General features: G+C 41.1%; 1 pseudogene; it reads left to right on the plus strand.

Moving 5' to 3' along the window:
* Positions 1-575: 575 nt before the first annotated feature.
* Positions 576-1,514, plus strand: LOC128847043 (olfactory receptor 4D1-like; annotated as a pseudogene).
* Positions 1,515-8,109: the final 6,595 nt, after the last annotated feature.

An 8,109-nucleotide genomic window follows, 5' to 3' on the forward strand; every position in this document is an offset into this window, starting at 1 on the left:
GATAGTGAGTCCATAAATTCAGAATATGAATCTCCTAAATCAGTGGTTCTCAAGCTTTTCCAATCCAGATCCCTTCTCATCTAGCAGGGATCTCCCTGCCATTGAGCAATATGTGTAGTATTGTGACCACCGGAAACGTGTTTGTGACCCTCATGTTCAGACTCCATGGACTCTGAGAACCTCTGAATAAGTGCAACCCACTCCTTCCCAGGACAGGGCCTCTCAACACCAAGAAGACTCTGTAGAACATGGAAGGGTGCAAGGTCATGACTGAAGTCTGTGGTTTTCTAGGGCCTGTTTGGTGAGCAGACCACTCCTCCTCACCCCCAAGTATCCCATGATTGCAAATCCCTCCTAGAGACTGCTAAAGCAGGGTTCCACTACAGTGGGACTGAGGACAAAGTGATAAATTTAGGAAAATTAGGAAACTCACAAACACAACATTGGTCTTAAGGTGAGGTTAGTATTGACAATATCATAATATAAAGGGAGGAAAAAATCAAGAACTTTTTTATCATTATTATAACTATTATTTATTATTTATTCATGTTGCAGGTATAATGTAAGGACACAAAATGGAGCAAGAGAACCTCACCACCACAGTGACAGAATTTGTCCTCTTGGGCCTCACCGAAATTCCCAAGGTGCAGTGATTCCTCTTCATCAGTTTCTTCATAGTTTATCTGACAACCTGGCTGGGAAACTTCAACATCATCACCACTGTGATCACCAGCCAACGGCTCCACACCCCTATGTACTTCCTGCTGGCCAACTTACTTTTCCTAGATGTCAGAAACTTATCAGTCAGTGCTCCCAAATTGCTGTTGGGTCTCCTCTCCCAGAGCAGAACCATCTGATTCAACGAGTGCATCCTCCAGTTGTTCTTCTTCCACTTCATCGCTGGTGCAATGTTTGGTGTCCTCATGATGACAGCTGCTGATCGATATGTGGCCATCTATAAACCACTGCGTTACTTGATTATCATGAACCATGGTGTCTGCGTGGGGCTGGTGGCAGGGGCACGGCTGGATGGATTGGCTCACTCTGATGTTCAGATTGGATTGATCCTCTAGTTGCCATTCTGTGGTCCAAACATCCTGGACAATTTCTACTGTGATGTCCCTCAAGTCATCAAACTGGCCTGCATGGATATCTACTTGGTTGAGTTGCTGATGGTCTCTAATGGTGAGGTGCTTGTCATAATAATATTTATCCTCCTGCTCATTCCCTACACTGTCATCTTAGTAAAGTTCATAACAGACATCACTGAAGGGAAGCGCAAGGCTCTGTCCACCTGCGGAGACCAGGCGAGCTTAATATTCATACCTTGAATCTTCATCTATGCTCAGCCCTTCCATAAATTCCCTATGGACAAGCTGGCCTCAGTCATTTACACTGTAATCACACCAATGTTGAACCCGATTATCTACACGCTGAGAAACGCTGAGATGAAAAAGGCCATCAGAACACTGATAAGCCGAATGCTTTTTTCAGGGAGTAAAATAAAAACATAATATTTCTTAATGATCACTTTATTTAAATTATGTTTATGTTATAATTATTCTCATACATGAACTTCCTATAAAATGTTAACCAATCTCATTCATAACCTGTATCTTTTACCTTTAAAATACCAATTTATGTTTGGTCAAACTCTTATAATTATCTGTGGATTTATTTTGTTCACATTCCAATAATGGTAAGTATACATTATAATATCTCTACAATCTTGATATGGGGTGAAGGACATAAATCTACACCAAGTAGAGGTCAAGCATAGGAGTTTATTACACACAGCGCTGGCGGAGTGTCACCTGTCTTATTAGGCTCAGAGACACTGTCAATCAATTGATTACAATGGAATATATAGATTTTCCATGGGAGGGGAAAGTGACGGGGTAGGCAGTTGCACACCCCGGGATAGGTTTTGCAGCAAGATAAGATAGCACATTAGCCAATGGTTAAAAGGTTACATAATGTCTCCGCCCATGGTCTCAAGTTAGCAAGTTAACATTTAATTAATACTGTGATAAAATGTTATTAGTATAAAATATATATGTTGAATTCTGATTTGGGGTCCATAGGAATGGAGCAATTCCTTTGATTGTCCAACAGGTACATTTCTAGGGGTTAAAGCAAAGAAACAGTGAAAGGATATGGTAATACAGATTGTCTCCTTTATGTCTTAAGGCAGGGCATTGGTCCCTTGGAAAAGAGGTGGAAGGATGCCATATCATTATACTGACACATGCCAATTTTCATAAACTCAAGGTTGGATCTGTGGGAAGAACATTTCCTACAGGAGAAACACAATAGGAACAGGGATCCTTTGTTCAATTTGAAACATTAGATGAAATTTAATTATTCAGTTGTTGCTTCAACATCTGGCATTTCTACTGACCAAGCATACCTTAGCAAAGGCAATGTTATCTTGTTTATTCTGCTTTTCTTTTAGCTGATCACTATTAGCTAGGCCTCTGGTCTCTTAACCAAACTCTGGACTTTGGGTCTGAAAAAGAGCTGGCCCAATCCATATACCAGGTTGTTATATAAAATGCACATGATTTTAACCCATCAAGGGGTGTTTTCCTTTTTTTTTCTATAGGAGGATTCCACATAGTTTATGTCTTCAAGCCACTAATGTTGGAGGATGTGTTTGTTTCCAAAAATTTGTTACTATACATTCAGCTTCTAGTATTATTTATGTTATTAATAACCAACAGTGGAGTGTAATTATGGGCTTTGTGGGTAGCCTACCTTTAATTACTTTGAAAATTCTATTATTCTTTTCTGTCAAAATATTAATTCCTTATGATATTTCCACCCTATTTATGCAAAGAGGCCCTGGAATAGACCTCACCTGTGAATAATCTTTCTATCCCGGTTGATGGCCTCCAGAAATTTGGGCTTAGAACATGGGATTTGATATAATGTTTCAGTTGAAAATACACCAGAACTGATGTATTCATATCCACCAAGAGTTCTTTTATGGCATCAGTGTTTATAATTGTAGCATGACTGAAAAACTGGTCAATTGTGGTATACTCTTTCCCTCCCATACTTCATCTATGGGGTTAGATAACGCTGGTTGAAATTCTGGGATGTTTTATGCAGATGTAAAAGGAAGGATAAGTGGCTATGCTGCACCTTTATCAAACTGCATCTCTAAAGTATTGTTATGACATATGGCTTATTCTTCTTTTGTGCTTGTCTCAATATTTTAGGAATAAAATAAATTGTATTAGAAATCAGATCTCAAGATATCAGAGATCAGATATATGTACTGTGTGAAATATGTGTGCGAGCAAAAAAGATCAAATACTCAATGCTCATGAAAAAAACGTGCTCACAAATGAATTATAGACTAAGGGCATCAATCTTCTTTGAGTCAATGGGACAAGCTAGTGTAAATCGTAGTTAGATGAGGCCCTGAAACATAAACCCTTGTATCAGAAACCCAGTATGAGGCCTAAGGCCTGAACTAAAGTAATGATCAAGACTTTGTTAACATAAAGCAAAGTTAAGCTGTGAGCAAGAGGCAGGCCCTGCTCAGAGTCTGACAAGGAGAGGGCTGATGTTGCAAAAACACACATACCTAAAAGATACTGAACACTAGAGATATAAACATGTGCCAGGATGGTACCAGAACACTCTGATACTAGCACATTCCACACAGATAACAAGGAACATGCTGACCCATCCTAAAGACAGGGGCAAAAGGCTAATATGATGGATTGGGACAGGTTTCAGAGGGGTAGCCGTGTTAGTCTGTATCAACAAAAAGAATGACTAACAAATTTATTTGAGCATAAGCTTTTGTGAGCTAAAACCCACTTCATTGGATGCATGCAGTGGAAAATACAGTAGGAAGAGATATATATACACAGAGAACATGAAAAAATGTGTGTTGCTATGCTCACTTTAACAAGAGTGATCAGTTAAGGTGAGCTATTATCAGCAGGAGGAAAAAAAACTTTTGTAGTGATAATCAGGATGGCCCATTTCCAACAGTTGACAAGAAGGTAAGAGTAAAAATAAACATGGGAAAATAGTTTTACTTTGTGTAATGACCCATTCACTCCCAGTCTTTATTCAAGCCTAATTTAATGGTGTCAAGTTTGCAAATTAATTCCAATTCAGCAGTTTCTCATTGAAGTTTGTTTTTGAAGTTTTTTTGTTGTAATATTGTGACTAGGTTCGACGGGGACAGGTGAGCAAAGCCCACAGGTAAGTGGGGAACATGGAGACCGGGGAAATGAGTCGGAAACAAGAGGGAGTGTGGGCTATATTGGCAGAGAGAAAGGAGAGTCAGGAAAAAACTGGGAGGAAAGATCAAACCAGTATCTTAGATGCCTATATACAAATGCGAGAAGTATGGGGAATAAGCAGGAAGAACTGGAAGTGCTAATAAATAAAAACAACTATGACATTGTTGGCATCACTGAAACTTGGTGGGATAATACACATGATTGGAATGTTGGTGTGGATGGGTACAGCTTGCTCAGGAAGGATAGACAGGGGGAAAAGGGAGGAGGTGTTGCCTTATATATAAAAAATGTACACACTTGGACTGAGGTAGAGATGGACATAGGAGACGGAAGTGTTGAGAGTCTCTGGGTTAGGCTTAAAGGGGCAAAAAACAAGGGAGATGTCATGCTAGGCGTCTACTACAGGCCACCTAACCAGGTGGAAGAGGTGGATGAGGCTTTTTTCAAGCAACTAACAAAATCATCCAAAGCCCAAGATTTGGTGGTGATGGGGGACTTCAACTATCCGGATATATGTTGGGAAAATAACACAGCGGGGAACAGACTATCCAACAAATTCTTGGACTGCATTGGAGACAACTTTTTATTTCAGAAGGTTGAAAAAGCTACTAGGGGGGAAGCTGTTCTAGACTTGATTTTAACAAATAGGGAGGAACTCGTTGAGAATGTGAAAGTAGAAGGCAGCCTGGGTGAAAGTGATCATGAAATCATAGACTTTGCAATTCTAAGGAAGGGTAGAAGGGAGAACAGCAAAATAGAGACAATGGATTTCAGGAAGGCAGATTTTGGGAAGCTCAGAGAGCTGATAGGTAAGGTCCCATGGGAATCAAGACTGAGGGGAAAAACAACTGAGGAGAGTTGGCAGTTTTTCAAACGGACACTATTAAGGGCCCAAAAGCAAGCTATTCCGCTGGTTAGGAAAGATAGAAAATGTGGCAAAAGACCACCTTGGCTTAACCACGAGATCTTGCACGATCTAAAAAATAAAAAGGAGTCATATAAAAAATGGAAACTAGGACAGATTACAAAGGATGAATATAGGCAAACAACACAGGAATGCAGGGGCAAGATTAGAAAGGCAAAGGCACAAAATGAGCTCAAACTAGCTACGGGAATAAAAGGAAACAAGAAGACTTTTTATCAATACATTAGAAGCAAGAGGAAGACCAAAGACAGGGTAGGCCCACTGCTTAGTGAAGAGGGAGAAACAGTAACAGGAAACTTGGAAATGGCAGAGATGCTTAATGACTTCTTTGTTTCGGTCTTCACCGAGAAGTCTGAAGGAATGCCTAACATAGTGAATGCTAATGGGAAGGGGGTAGGTTTAGCGGATAAAATAAAAAAAGAACAAGTTAAACATCACTTAGAAAAGTTAGATGCCTGCAAGTCACCCGGGCCTGATGAAATGCATCCTAGAATACTCAAGGAGCTAATAGAGGAGGTATCTGAGCCTCTAGCTATTATCTTTGGAAAGTCATGGGAGACGGGAGAGATTCCAGAAGACTGGAAAAGGGCAAATATAGTGCCCATCTATAAAAAGGGAAATAAAAACAACCCAGGTAACTACAGACCAGTTAGTTTAACTTCTGTGCCAGGGAAGATAATGGAGCAAGTAATTAAGGAAATCGTCTGCCAACACTTGGAAGGTGGTAAGGTGATAGGGAATAGCCAGCATGGATTTGTGAAGAACAAATCATGTCAAACCAATCTGATAGCTTTCTTTGATAGGATAACGAGCCTTGTGGATAAGGGTGAAGCGGTGGATGTGGTATACCTAGACTTTAGTAAGGCATTTGATACGGTCTCGCATGATATTCTTATCGATAAACTAGGCAAATACAAATTAGATGGGGCTACTATAAGGTGGGTGCATAACTGGCTGGATAATCGTACTCAGAGAGTTGTTATTAATGGTTCCCAATCCTGCTGGAAAGGCGTAACGAGTGGGGTACCGCAGGGGTCTGTTTTGGGACCGGCTCTGTTCAATATCTTCATCAACGACTTAGATATTGGCATAGAAAGTACGCTTATTAAGTTTGCGGATGATACCAAACTGGGAGGGATTGCAACTACTTTGGAGGACAGGGTCATAATTCAAAATGATCTGGACAAATTGGAGAAATGGTCTGAGTTAAACAGGATGAAGTTTAACAAAGACAAATGCAAAGTGCTCCACTTAGGAAGGAAAAATCAATTTCACACATACAGAATGGGAAAAGACTGTCTAGGAAGGAGTACGGCAGAAAGGGATCTAGGGGTTATAGTGGACCACAAGCTAAATATGAGTCAACAGTGTGATGCTGTTGCAAAAAAAGCAAACATGATTCTGGGATGCATTAACAGGTGTGTTGTGAGCAAGACACGAGAAGTCATTCTTCCGCTCTACTCTGCTCTGGTTAGGCCTCAGCTGGAGTATTGTGTCCAGTTCTGGGCGCCGCATTTTAAAAAAGATGTGGAGAAACTGGAAAGGGTCCAAAGAAGAGCAACAAGAATGATTAAAGGTCTTGAGAACATGACCTATGAAGGAAGGCTGAAAGAATTGGGTTTGTTTAGTTTGGAAAAGAGAAGACTGAGAGGGGACATGATAGCAGTTTTCAGGTATATAAAAGGGTGTCATAAGGAGGAGGGAGAGAACTTGTTCACCTTAGCCTCTAAGGATAGAACCAGAAACAATGGGTTTAAACTGCAGCAAGGGAGGTCTAGATTGGACATTAGGAAAAAGTTCCTAACTGTCAGGGTGGTTAAACACTGGAACAAATTGCCTAGGGAGGTTGTGGAATCTCCGTCTCTGGAGATATTTAAGAGTAGGTTAGATAAATGTCTATTAGGGATGGTCTAGGCAGTATTTGGTCCTGCCATGCGGGCAGGGGACTGGACTCGATGACCTCTCGAGGTCCCTTCCAGTCCTAGAATCTATGAATCTATGAATCTATGACTTTTAGGTCTGTAATCAAGTGACCAGGGAGATTGAAGTATTCTCCAACTGGTTTTTGAATGTTATAATTCTTGACATCTGATTTGTGTCCATTTATTCTTTTACGTAGAGACTGTCAGGTTTGGCCAATGTACATGGCAGAGCGATGTGCCAGCAATGCCCCTTTTTTTCATGTTCTCTCTCTGTGTGTATATATATCTTCCTACTGTATTTTCCACTGCATGCATCCAATGAAGTGGGTTTTAGCCCAAGAAAGCTTATGCTCAAATAAATTTGCAAGTCTCTAAAGAGCCACAAATACTCCTCCTTCTTTTTGTTGATGGATGGGGTTGTTTTAATCGAACCAACATGTGATAGGCGGCACCTTACTACATAGAGGGGTTGTACCTCAATACGTCAGGAGTGAGGTGTAACTTGTTTGTACCTGTGTAAAAGAATGCACCCCTGAGGGGTTGTCTGTGTCTGGCCTGGGGGGCACTGGTAAATCCCACCACTGACTGAGTCAGTCCATTGTCAGGGATCACACATGTACTAGCAGAACTGTAGACATCTGATCCGGGGAGCCAGAGACTGTGTTTCGTTTGGCAATAAACCTGGCCGGGTGCCTTCGTACCTTATCAGAGTCTGTGGTCCTTGGGGTTTCTCTCAGGGTCTGGTGTGCCAGTTATCTGCAGAGGCGGGGATGCACGCAGGGGGAACACATGCACGCAGTCAACTGTTATCAACATTGGATGGAACAGAGCACCACACTGGTGACGCTTGACAACATAAATCAGTGTAGCTTCCTTGAAACTCATAGGAAAATTAGTGTTAATTAGCACAGCTCCTTTGGAGTCAATGAACCAGTTCCCCAGTAAGTATAAATTGGGGAGGGATAGCTCAGTGGTTTGAGCATTGGCCTACTGA

The sequence above is a fragment of the Malaclemys terrapin genome, chromosome 12 (assembly GCF_027887155.1).
Source record: "Malaclemys terrapin pileata isolate rMalTer1 chromosome 12, rMalTer1.hap1, whole genome shotgun sequence".
In the NCBI taxonomy this organism is placed as follows: Eukaryota; Metazoa; Chordata; order Testudines; family Emydidae; genus Malaclemys; species Malaclemys terrapin.